Genomic DNA, 14,430 nt, shown 5'->3' with positions numbered 1-14,430 from the left:
GAAGGTGGGTGGATCTGGGCAATAATAAATGAGCATTATTTTTGTTATCATTTTTTTTTGGTTGTTTGGAGATGAATTTCTTTTTGTCTCTGGCTGTTCTGAAACTCACTCAGTAGATCAGATTAGCCTCGAACTCAGAGATCTACCTGCCTCTATCTCAAGAGTACTGAGATTAAAGGCAATTGCTACCCCACCTACCTGGCCGAATATTATTTTTAAAAATGACAAAATCATGTGTGCTATAAGCATCTCAATTGTGCATATGAAATGTGGTTCTACAGGTACCTTATATGTTATGACAATTCTGAGTTGTATATACCCCAAACTCTCATTGAACAAACTTGCATTCACTTGCTTTCTATATACAACTCATAGAAACAAAATCATTGAACAATAGATATCAAAGACTGCTTTATTCTTGTCTCAAATTGTTATGATATCTTCTCGCAGCTGTGGTTGAAAATTGGGCACTTGAAATTATAAAAGTTGGGTCTTTAAAAGACTTTCAGTAAGATATTTTTTGATTAAAGCTACTAAATCTGAACAAAAAGAAAAGAACCTTCTTAGTTTTTTTATATGAAAGTATTTGTAAATAAACAAGTATTACATTTTAAGTACCATGTAATGCTTTGCTTCACATGTATAAAGCCTTCACCATATATTAGAAACACCTTTTTGTGTGAGTGCTTCCTAAAGCATCCTATATCATGCTGGAAATTTCCCATTTTTTCTAACAATCCCAGTCTTATGACTACCCTGCCTCTCACGGCATAATATTGCAGCATACCTAAATGATAAATCTGAATATCATCATTTTCCTCCACATTTACATCTTTGTACATCTGTATCTATCTTTATTGCATCTGCTGTTATTTAAAAACAGTCTTTTATCAACCAAAGTTCAAATGACCTACCTTCTCAGACTTTTTATAATTATAAATAGTTATATCTGTTAATTTATTGTGAGTATGTGTATCAACATGTGTGCACATGTATATGAGGGGATACCTTTGGAGCTCAAGAGGTCAACTTATAGTTATCTCTGTCTACCAGGTGGATTGTAGGTATCAAACTGAATGATTAGAGTTGACAACAAACACAGTTACCCACTGCGGTCATCTCTTTGATCCATGCTCTGGTTGGTTGTCTCCTTTGTTTAATTAAACAACCCCCCCCACACACACACCTTCCTTCTACCAAGCGTGCTCTACCAAGAATGGCTTTAAGGGAGAGATGACTCTCCAGATGAATACGACCTCCAGATCTTTACAAGAATAGTTCATAATTGCTGTCTTCACTTCTCAAGATGCATGTTCTCATTCTACATCCATCTTAGCTAAGCAACTTACCTTGAGGCTTTCTATTAGGTCTCAGCTTTTAGAAGGAAAATGTTTCTGTTCTGATTATGTGTGCTGCTTATTTATGAACCTGGGATATACTACCACATTTTTGAAATGTCATATTCCTTGTATTCCAGAACAATTACTATTTCATAGCTTTTCTCTTGCTTTTAAAAAGCCATTTTTTTCATATTGTCTTATTCTATCTTTCCAAATCCGATCCTAGGCTTTTTACATTTATTACAATAGCCATTTTGTTTTGTTTTTATTTGTTTTAATCAAAAAATCTTCTTTATTACTGCAACTTTAAATATCCTCAGCTCCAAACTAAAAAACTGACATTGTTAGTTGGAAAGTACATACTTGCCTCCACCTATATAGGACTAAAGAAATTTCACAATTTACATGTAATACAATCTACCTGACTTTCTTAAGGCATCACCTCATGACTAAATGTGATCTTTAAACACTGACTGGGACAGACATATGGCCACACTCTCACGTTCAGCACCTTGAGACAACTTTCTTAACCTTTTAGAGAACTGGGCTTAAGCAAACCCAGAATCCAAAGCTTGGACCCAGCAAGAATTATTAGTACTAGTCAGTCATAATCAAAGCTATGTTTTAGTGATCTCATTTTAGTATAGATTTTATCAAAGAAAGTTAAGAGAAAGAGAAGTGTTCAGAAGAACATATATACCCCAGAACATGCATGTGGATTTCTCAGAGAGATCCCCATCATTATTGTAACAACAAGCATACTTGCTTCAGCTTTCTATCCCCTTTCCCACCCACAACTCTTGTGGATCCTAAAGACTTTCTCCTCCTAAAAATCCCTTGCTTTATCCCAGCCCCTGAATCAAACAGGAACTTCCTGCTAACCCACAAGCCATTCTTGCCAGGGAATCCAGTGGGCTGACTATAGATTGGACCCTCTTATATTTTTACAGATCCAATCCTGCTGTCTTATCTTCGTCTCTATAGCAGACCTTCTGCCCTGACATTTCACTGTCTGTTCTTATTCCAAGGAAACTAAATAATCAGGTCCTCTTGGAAAACTCTGTTTTCCTCTCTCCTATGAACCTCTTCAGACCCTTAGCCTATGCCAATTCTTAAGTCAGCTCCCAATACACTGAAACACATTTTACATGGAATCCCACCATGGTCTCTGAAAAGTTTCTACCAGGTAACACACAACCATCATACTCATATGATCCAGAAAGAAAATAGAAGCCAAGGGGTAAAATATTCATCTACAAAAGGCAAAACCAGATATCAGCATATGATCTATAATCATCCCAATCCCAGATGGCTAGATCCCTGTATTGAAAGGCCCAGCCTAACATTGCAAATTCCATTTTATATCCAGACTGCATCTTATTTTGAGCTTGTCCTCAGGTTAAACTAAAAAACTGGACAAACCACTACTTGTTCCAAGAACCAAGAAAACCTGTAACAATAGTCACAACTTTCCAAATAACAGCTACTCCACCCTTAGTGACAGTCAATCGGCTCTGAGGAGGAAAACACGTAATGTTCCAGATGTCTCAAAATAGATTTCTCAAGTTATCCAAAATTGCACATAATAAGCTAAAAACATTTCTACCCAATAAAATGTGTGAAGCTATAATTTCTTAAATGTTAACCAATTATAAAGCTGCCAAGTTAAAAAGCCCCTTACTCTTTTGAAAACAAGACAAAAAAAACAAAACCCTAGCTCTGGACCTTCCACACCCATCTACTGCATTAGAGAATTTGAAGGGTCCAAACTTGAGATTGAACAAAGACTCTTTGCTTTTGTATGCGAGGTGGACTCCTGGTGTTTTCTGGTGGTCTGTGGGAAACCTGTAATCCAATATGGTCATAGCAAACATGAAAATACTATCAATAACAGCCAGGGCAGTATGTATCCACTAAGGCCCAGCAAATCTACCATAGCATGCTCTAAATAATTGAACATTACTGAAGCATAGCAAAAGACTTTACAGCAATCTTTAAGAAGATGATTTAAATTCTTAAGGAGAAAATAAATTAAGCCCTTAAAGAAAGCCAGGAAAACACAACTCAGACAGTGGGAAAAAATTAGTAAAGCTCTTTAAGACCTTAATAGGAAAGTAGAATTAATAAAGAAAACTTTAAACTAAAAAATTCTGAAAATCAGAAGTTTAGAAATCAAAAGTGAGGAACTACAGAGACAAGCTCCACCAAGAGATGGAAGATAGAATCTTAGGAATTGAAGAATAGAAGTCCATATACATGTAAAGAAAAAATGATAAACATAAATACACACCCATCCACACATATACTTTTCCAGAAAATCTGGACAACTATGACAAGACTAAACCATAGAATAATAGGAATAGAGGAAGGGAAAGAACCCATGTCAAAGACTCAGAAAACATTCTCAATAGTCATTGAAGAAAAGTTTCCTAACCTAAAGAAATGTCTATAAAGATATAAGAAACACATGGAACACAAAATATATTGGATGAGGAAAGGAAATCCCTTAGTACATAATAATCAAAAAACTAAGCATACAGAACAAATAAAAAATGTTTAAAAAAACCTACAAGGTCCAAATAGCATATAAAAGCAAACCTATTATAACTACAATCAACTTCTCAATGGAGACTATGAAAGCCAGAATAGCCTAGACAGATGTGCTGCAGACTCTAAGCAACCGCAGTTGCCACTCAAGATTTAGCAAAACTTTCAATCACCATAGTTGGGAAAAAAACCAAGATATTCCAAGAATAACCAAATTTAAAGAAAACTCATTTATAATCTCAGTCCTACCGAAAGTGCTAAAAGGAAAACTCCAACTTAAGGAGGATAACTATAATCATGAAAACAGTGAATATGTAGCCTCACAGGTCATAGCTATCTCTCAATATCAATGAACTCGATTCTCCAATAAAAAGAATTAGTCTAACAGAATGCACAAGAAAACAGAATCCATCCTTCTGGTACAACCAAGAAGCACTCCTTAACAACACAGAGAGACATTAATTCAGGTTAAATATTGGGAAAAGATATTCCAAGGAAATGAAATAAGCTGGTATAGCCATTTTAATAGCTAACAAAACAGACTTCAAACCAAAACCAATCAGAAGACATAGGTATAAGGACACTACATAGTCATCAAAGGAAAACATTCAATGAGATGATGTTTCAGTTCTTAATATGTATGATCCAAAGACAAAGTTACTTACATTTGTAAAAGAAACAGTACTACAGCTTAAATTACACACTGACCCCCATGCACTGATAATGGGAGACATTAGTACCCTACTCCCACTAATAGGTTAACCAGAAAATAACTAAGCAGAGAAATACTTGAGCTAAGATATGTTATAAACCAAATAGACATAACATATTTACAGAACACTTTCATGGACACTATGAAGGAATTGCTGCAGTAGACAAATGAGCTTACTGGAGAAACCTCACTATTTTCTACAGCTCTGATGAATGTACTTTGGAAAGGCACAATTCCAGTGACTTCATCCCAGGATTGCTTCTTGTTACTGATGTGCTTTCTCATGTTTGACCTTGATATATTCCGCATATATTTAGCTTGGTGTGATTGGACATGGGAAGACTCTAACAGCCTATAGCTTGGTATGATTACTTCCTTCGTGACAAACCATTCAATTGGGTAATTTTCTTGCAGATGAATATGAAAATTAACTTTAGTTAATGATTTTACAGAAATTCTGATTTGATGTTAAAAGTTTTAGGAAGTATGATAGCTAATAGGAAGTTTAAGGAGATGGTACAAGTTGTTTTGCCAGAAAGATATAATAAAGTTAGAATTAGGAATAGAATGTGTGCAGTCATTTGTAGAATAGTTAGTGATGCATAGGAGTACAATGAACTTTCCTGAGTTTGAATCATGTAATTGTACTTGGAAGAGAAAAATAATCGTGGGACAAGTTAATGATCAAAGAAAACATCCATTCATCATTGGGTCTGAGTTTCTGGATCTTCTGTTCTAAGGATATGGCCACTTCTTTCAGTGTGCACTATTAAAAGACTGGGTTGTACATAAAGAGTAAATAATTCTATTCTGAATATAAAAATACAGAATAGATGATTAGCCAGTTTAGCTGAACAAAACTTCAAAAATAAGACCTAAGATAGAAGACAATCTGTTCTTTCATAAATAAAACTGGTTAACAACTAAGCATAGGAAAAATCTTGATACTAAAGACTGGTTTGCTTAAATTTTGTTAATCAGTGTCAATAGAATTATTGCGTTGTGGTTACAATAAACTTTTTGAAAGATAGATGGGAAATCTATAGTTAGGTATGAATTTCAGAAGAAGAATATATAACCAATAATCCAGGTGTAAATTTCTTCTGTGTATTGATTTTAATCTATTTCTAAAGAATATGTTTTGTAGCAATTGTTTTTAGAGAATATGTAATTAGTGTCTACGTGGCAACCTTTTTCTTATATAGAGAACTTTTTCTTAGGTGATATAAAAAGGCTAAGAAATAAAAAGTGTTGAATGGAGCCTGATAGTTGAAGTTTGCTCCAGCCACCAAATGAGTGTTTGTGTGCCTATGAATGTAAAATGGTTGGAGCCTGCTCACTGGATGTTTGCTCCATCCAATCAATGTGTATGTGTGTCTGTATGTACATATGTCACCTGTGAAGTTGTTGGAACTTGTCTTGCTTTATCCACTTAGAGTGTGTGCATATGTGAGTGTGTGTTTGTGAATATGTGTGTGATCCCTACTTACTCTTCTTTCATTGGCTCCAAAGAATTTAAAAAGATCACAGGGAGTGCCATCCCCAATGAATCAAGATACATTTCCTCAGATGAAAGACGGCTGAGTGATCACACTCAGCCCTCCTCAGTTCGTCTTGTGATATTTAAGCTGGACTTCAAAAACATTTTACACAAACAAAAAAGAATACACCCTCTTCTCTGCACCTCATGGAACTTTTTCTAAAACTTACCACATACAGAGCCACAAAACAAGTCTCAGTAAATTCAATGAAATTGAAATAAATCCTTGAATCCTATCAAATCACCACAGATTAAAGTTTCATATCAGTAAAATTAACAACAGAAAGCCTACAGTCTCACCTCTTGGACACTGAAAAACTCCCTTCTTAATGAAAAATGGGTCAAGACAGAAATAAAGAAATTAAAGACATTCTAAAATTGAATGAAAATATCCTCATAGAAGCATGAGGAGGGGGGATGGGATAGGAGGTTCCTGGGTGGTAGGGGGAAGGGGAAGGGGATAAAATCTGAAATGTAAATATAATATCCAATAAAAATATATTTTAAAAGAAAATATACACTGTATTGAAACAAATGGGACACAAAGAAAGTGGTTCTGAGAGGCAAGTTCATAGCAGAAATAAAAAGCCGAAGAGATCCCATAGTAGCAACTTAACAGCATAGCTGAAAACTCTAGAACAAAAAGAAAAATTCACCCAAAATGAGTAAACAGGAGGAAAAAACTCAAACTTAGGACTGAAGCCAAAAAAATAGAAACAATAAGAAGACTACAAAGAATCAATGAAACGAAGGGTCAGTTCTTTGATAAAATCAATAAAATCTATAAACCCTTATCAAAATTAACTCAAAAGTAGAGAGAGGATATTCAAATTAACAAAATTAAATATGAAAAGGGGATATAACAGGAAACATCAAGGAAATCTAGAAAATCATAAGGACATGAGTTGAAAACCAGCAAGCTGGAAACTCAAATAATAATAATAATAATTAATAATAATTAATAACAAAATTTTGTGATAGGTACCAATTACCTTCATAAAAGATTATATAAACATGTTAAACAGACCTAGAACCAGTAGTGAATTAGAAGCTGTTATTGAAAGTTTTAAAACTCTCAGAAACAAAAAACCCAAGGCCAAATATTTTTAATGCACAATTCTACAGACTTTCAAAGAATAATACACCAATACTCCTGAACATTTCTTTCACAAAATAGAAAGAGAAGCAACATTGCCCAATTCACTTGGAGAAGCCAGAGTTACCCTGATATACAATCAAAAAAAGAAAAAAAAAGAGAGAATTACTGACAATTTTCCCTCATAAACTTTGATTAAAAAAAATACACTCAATGACACTCTTATAAACTGAATACAAGAATACAAAGATAAGAGCATCCACTGTGATTAAATAGGCTTTAGCTCACAGATACAGGGATAGTACAACATACAAAAATATGTCAGTGTAATCCACCATAGAAACAAACTAAAAGCAAAAAAAAACCACATGATCATTACATTCACTGCTGGAAAAGCCTTTGACAAACACAATACCACTTCATGATAAAAAAGTCTTGGAAATATCAGTGATATAAGTGATACACATAACCATAAGAAAGGAAATTTACAGCAAGCCCATAACCAATAACAACTTCAATGGAGAAAATATCAAAATAATTCTACTAAAATCAGACACAAGAAAAGGTTGTTCACTTTTTCCATAACTATTCAATATTGTACTTGAAATTCAAGATAGAACAATAAGACAACTAAAGGAGATCAATGGGACACAAATTGTAAAGGGAGAAATAAAAGTAACTTTATTTGAAGATTATTTGGTGTATATATAAGTGACCCTAAAAATTACACAGGGAGTACCTACAGCTGATAAACACTTTCAATAAAATATCTGGGTACAAACCTAACTCAAAATAATCAGCAGCCTTCTTTATACAATTGAAAAATGAGTTGAGAAAGGAATCAGTGAAATAACATTTAAAAGAGTTTCAAATAGTATAACATACCTTGGTGTATCTTTAACAAAGCAAATGAAAGACTTGAGTGATAAAACTTTAAGCCTTTATTTATAGAAATTAAAAAAAAATGTTTTAGAAGATTGAAAAGATCTCCCATGTTTATAGATCAGTAGGATTAACATAGGAAAAATGACCACCTTACCAAAAGTAATCTACAGATTCAATGCAATCTCCATCAAAATTCCAACAAAAATTTTCACAGATCTTAAAAAGAAAATTCTCAACTTCATATAGAATCACAAAAATACCTAGGATACCTACAAAAATTCTCTAGAATAATAGAACTGCTGGCAGATTCCCCATTCCTGATTTCAACTTACATACAAAACTATCATAATAAAAATAGTATTATATTAGCATAAAACAGGCATGTTGATCAATATAATAGAATTGAAGACCAGACATATATCTACACATTTATGGTCACCTGATTTTTTTTTATAAAGAAACAGTCAAAAATACATACTAGAAAAAAGACATCATATTCAACAAATGGTTCTCATCACACAAGATGATTGCATGTAAAGAATGGATACATATTTATCACCATGCACAAAACTTGACTCCATTACTGAACCTGGTAGAAAAAAAAAAAGTGGCGAATAGCCTTAAACTCATTGGAGCACATGAGAGTGTTCTGGACAGAACAGGTACTATAATCAACAATAAATAAATAGGATTTCATTAAGCTAAAAAGCATTCATAAGGAAAACAACACCATCCTTTGGACAATGCAGAAGGCTACAGAGTGGAACAAACTTTTTACTGACTCCATATCAGATAGAAAACTAATATAAAATAGATAGATAGATGACAGATAGATAGATATAAAAATATAGACATTGATATAGATACAAATTTGATAGATATAGATACTAAAAAACAAATAATTTAATTTGATTTAAATAGATTAAACCAATAAAGTACATATCTAAACAGAATTCTCAATAGAGGAATCCCAAGTAGCTGAGAAATATTTTTAAAAATGTTCACTATCCTTATCCATCATGGAAATGCAAATCGAAACTACTTTGAAACTCCATCTTACCTATATCAGAAAGTCTATGATCAACAACAAAAGTGAGAGCTCATGCTGGTAAAGATGTGGAAAACAGAACACTCATCTGTTATTCGTGGGAATGCAAATTATAAAATCACTATGGAAATCTCTATGGCTGTTACTCAGAGAGAAAGGCATCTATCTACCTCAAGATCCATCTATACCACCCTTTGGCAGATACTCAAACAATGTTTCATCCACTCATAAGGTCACATGCTCAGGCTTGTTTATTGCTACTCTATTCATAATAACCAGAAATTAGAAACAACATAGATGTTCCTCAACAGAGAAATGGATAAAGAAAATGTGTCATATTTACATAATGGAATATTATTCAGCTGGTAAAATCTAAAGATGTCATCAAATTTGCAGGCAAATGGATTAGAATAAATCATCCTGAGTAGGTAACCCAGACCACAAAAGATAAATATGGCATGTATTCACTTCTGTGTAGATATTAGCCATTAAATAAATGATAATGAATTTATAATTTGTAGACACAGAGAGGTTAGGTATAGAGAAAATACTGGTGGGCACATGGGTCTTTCTGGAAGTGGAAAATAAAACATATTTTACTGGCAGAATGTGGGTGGGAGCAGAAACACAGGAACTAGGTGGGGAAGGGTAGGATAGATTTGGTTGAGGAGAGAATACAGAAAGACATAACTATAATTGAATAGAGCGATATGGAAAGTGTGATATAATTTGAGGCATGATATGGAAAGCTAGTACAGTGGAAACTTCCTAAAACACATGAAAGTGATCCTAAAAATGCTCCAAATACTGAGTGAGACAGAGCCCCCAAATGGTCATCTCTTGTCTTGAAGCAAAGTCACCACTACCATGACTGGGTTATAGGCAATTGAATTGTTAGCCAAGAGGATCCCATGGAAATCCTCAAACAACTCAGGCTATTGTGAAGATAATATGTTGCTGTCCACACAATGATAGCAGAGACATATTGTGTAAGACAACACAACTCATTGATCATGAAGAGGTTGAGTTGGTGCTCACATAGAACCTTAACTTCTGTGTTCTAGTGGCTTTGGTACAAAAAGTTATTATGCAGGCTATTGAAAGAGAAAAATATAAAAGTGTGGTTCTCAACCTTCCTAATGCTATGACCTATTAATATACTTCCTCATGGTCTAGTTACTCTCAATTATAAAAATATGTTTGTTCCTACTTCACAGCTGGAATTTTGCCACCATTATAAATTGTAATATGAATATCTGTGTCTTGTAAGGATTTTAGGTGACCATGCACAATGGGTGTTCTATTCCTCCAAGGGTTCATGACATACAGGTTGAGAATTGATGCCATAATACCATCTAGTCACAAACTTCTAGTCTACAATCTGTCTTGCCTACAAAATATTCTAGGACCATGGTAGCACAAAGCTTATGGGAGTAAGCAAGCAATGTTTAATTTTACTTAATGCTCTCTTCAAGGGATGGATCCTATACCCAAAAATGCCTGGGTAAACAAGAGCGAAGATAGCTCAGATACCTAAGGTAAAAACCAAATACTAGTGGTCTGTTTATCCATCTATATAAATATAACTTGTATTTATATTCATAAATTACACTTAATGGTACTCTACTATACTCATAGATCAATGTCTTATTCAGTCATCAATAGAGAAGCTTCTTTTTGTAGCAAATGGAAACAGGTACAGAGATCCACTGTGAGATATTATGCAGACATAGAGAGACCATAGAATATAAAGCTCTAAATGGTAGGTATTCACAAAGCACATCCAGTAAGGACTCAGGGAACCCCTTTGAAGAGGAATCAGAAAGATTTTAAGAGCCTGAAAGGGATGTAGGACATCAGAAGATCAAGACTCTCTGAATCAGCTTAGCAAAGCTCATATGAAGCAGCAAGCACAGGACAGACATGGGTCTGCTGTGAGTCCTCTGCATATACATTAAGCTTTTAGCTTAGTATTTTTATGGGACTCCTGAGTGTGTGAACCAATGGGTCTCTGTTCCTTGTCCCGGCTCTTAGGGCTCTTTTCCTTCTGTTGGGTTGCCTGGCCCACCTTCTATGTAATGGTTTTTCTTTTATCTTAGTATATTTTTATATTGTCATATTTGGTTGTTCACTCTTTGAAGCCTGTTCTTTTCTAAAGAGAAGAAGAAAGGTAGCAGATATTGACAGGAGGGAAGTAGGGAGGAACTGGGAAGAGTAGAGGGAGGGGAAACTATATGAGAAAAGAAGATATTTTCAATTAAAAAAAAGAAAGAAGAGTGAAATAGAGAAAGAAAGATGAATGAATATAAACAGGATGGATAGGGAGTGAGATCTGGGAGAAGATGAGAAGAGAAATAGATGTGACTAAATTACATTTTATGAAAGTCTCAGAAATGAATAAAACATTATTTAATAAACCAATAAGAATACATAACATTTTAGTGGCTTTTGGAATTACTTCCTTCAAAGTATTTTTTTTTTAAAAAGTTAATTGATATCTCAGGTGGTTTTTCAGGGGCACCTGGCCATAGAATAACCTCACTGAAAGCACAATCAGAACCTGTTTGAGATTCCCAGAAAATGTCTGCAAAAAGACATGGGCCATAATTGAGACCATATACATTTGATCCTTAACCCTGGTTCATTGTTATTTTATCGTAAACTATGAAATGAATATTATGTTTTTGTCAGCAACCTTTCCATGAAATGTTTATAGAATAATGTAAATTGTGCTGCAATTCTTCTTTCTCATCTGGAAAAGGAATGTTCCATCTGACTGTGGGATGGGGGGCTTTTGCTTCTTTGTGTTCCCATACTTTCTCTATCTTCTCTGAGATTCATGTAAACTACATTACCAATTGACCAGTCAAGGTCTAGAAACAGGGAAAGCAATAGCAAATCTAGTGTGGGGTTAACCAATCAGATGGGATTGAACTTGAATCCCACACCATAGGAGAAAATTCATTCCAAGTACTGCAAACATAGTCAAAAAGCATGTGGTAGGCCCTAGTAGAAAAATTACTGCTGTTATTTTTCTAACTGGACTTGATATGCCTATCAAATATATTTCTTTATGCTGACAGATTAGTGTTACTTCCAGCTTTGATTAGGGCATGAGGGGAAACCTTCTGGTGACCAGGTAGGGAAGCAAATCTGAACAGATGAGAATGTAAACTTGATTTAGTTTGGCTTCATTAACCTGGATCTGACTTCAGGGTATTTAATGCTTGGCAGTTCGTTGTCAGCATATTTAAAACACAGTACAATTTGGGGGAAAAGTTTTCAGGCAACAATTATTCCTATCCCAGGTTTCCAGGCAACAATCATTCCAACTCCAGATGCACAGTAAAGCTTAAAGTGGAACTACTTAGAAACTCTTTTACAAAATACATGTGGGTTCTATAGCTAAGGGGCCTAGAATCTAGTATGGTCTCTGAGTACTGTGGAAGCAGAAAAACTGAGTAATATAACTGTATATCCCCTTATGAGAGAAACAAGCATAACTTGAACAGTAAACAGTAATCAGTCCCTGGTAAACTGATTTGAAAAGTCATTAAATATATGTAGTATTTTTCTGAGTTCCCTGTGAGTCAGGGTCTGGAAGACAGTAGAGGAAGGATGGGCATTTCTAAGGGAACTGGGCATGTGATAGCCAACATTTGCTCCATTTTAGGACACACAGGACAGTGTGCACAGGAGAATTATGAAAGCGGTGTGATTCAGCATGGCTTTGGAATCAAGACCTTGAAATCAGCTGTAGTAGCTTTTCTGAGCCCCATAATCTTATGGGCATAATCATAACACCTTAACAATGACTAATGACCTGCATGTACCTAGGGTTTGTAAAGAGAAACAACAATCACACAGAAGAAAAGACCGAAGAAGACAAAAGAATTTGTCTGAACAATTGGAAGGCAAATGTAGCAAGATGTTGGGCCTCAGATCCTAAAGAAAAATAGTAGCTGAATCCCAAATGCAGTACTATTGAGTCTTAACAGTGCTTGGCAATCTGAGCAGTAGTTAATAGAAGGTATGGATGCAAATCAATCAAACAAACAAATAAAACAAAACAAAAGTCCATCCCTGGATCTCTCTGCACAACTTCTAGGCCTCTAGGTAGGTCAGGAAATCTCTTCTCTGTATCATTGTTATTGCTTATAAAACCAAGAAGCTTATGCCAAAAGACTAAGCTTCACCTAGGGTTAAACAATTAAGAGTGTTCATACAACCCAAGGCACCTTCAGTAACTAGGTGAGTCCAACAGAAAGGCAAAAACCATGATATCCCAGAGCCTGTAAGAAACAGGAAATCAATTTCAGGAGTCACACTCAGCAGGATAGAGCATGTCTTTGTGCTTAAGCCAGACCAAGTAACACATGCAACCCCGACTCAGGCCACCATAGATTATACAATGCATATGGTCCCCATAGAAGCAGCAGCACCCCAAGATAAGGAGACCAGGTGCCTCATAGAACATTTCTGTCTACTACGAAGGGTTTGATAGGGGGAACTATCTCCTCCTGTGTGTGCAGCTGTACCCAGTATTATTCTTTGATTTAAAAACTGATGGAAGTGATAGTTTCTAAAACTTGATAATTTGCCAAAACATAAAATAAGACATTTTAGATACATTTGTTTGGGGCCCCCCAACACTGGGACAGATTTATATTTGAACAATAGTAAAGATGAAGGCTGAAAAGTATCAATACACACAAAAACAAATTAAAAATAACCAAAGGGATTTTTGTGAGTTATATCTATTGGTAAAAAGTCATTAGTATGAATACTATAGAAGTTAGTGTCCCTTCGGATGAAGGGCTTAACAACAGGCAATTGGGACACACTAAGTAATTTGTTTAGCTTGCATCTCTGATAATTGAAATTGCTTTTGTAAAGCTTTAGTTCCTTGATGAAAGAAGAAATTGAAGGAGACATAACTGTGTGACTAGCATGATAGTGGCTTTCTGTGAGAGGGACCAAGTCATTCTGTATGGCTATTATAGTGTGAATATAATCTTCCTGGAGGATACGTGTTTTTATACATAAACCCTTTGAATAGAGGTAAATACAGGTAACAAGAAGGAATCTGAATTATGAGTCAAGGTGGCTTGAAACAGGAATATGGGGATGACTTGGGCCACACACTGAGAATCAATTAGTAAATCAAAAAGGTGATCAGAAAACTGTCTGAATGTCCAATGAGCAAGTACAATTTTTTTGCTGGTTGGTGGTTGTCACAGGGGTTACAAGAAAATGCCATGT

This window comes from Arvicanthis niloticus, chromosome 11, assembly GCF_011762505.2.
Source record: "Arvicanthis niloticus isolate mArvNil1 chromosome 11, mArvNil1.pat.X, whole genome shotgun sequence".
Classification (NCBI taxonomy): Eukaryota; Metazoa; Chordata; class Mammalia; order Rodentia; family Muridae; genus Arvicanthis; species Arvicanthis niloticus.
This window is presented reverse-complemented; position numbering follows the sequence as displayed.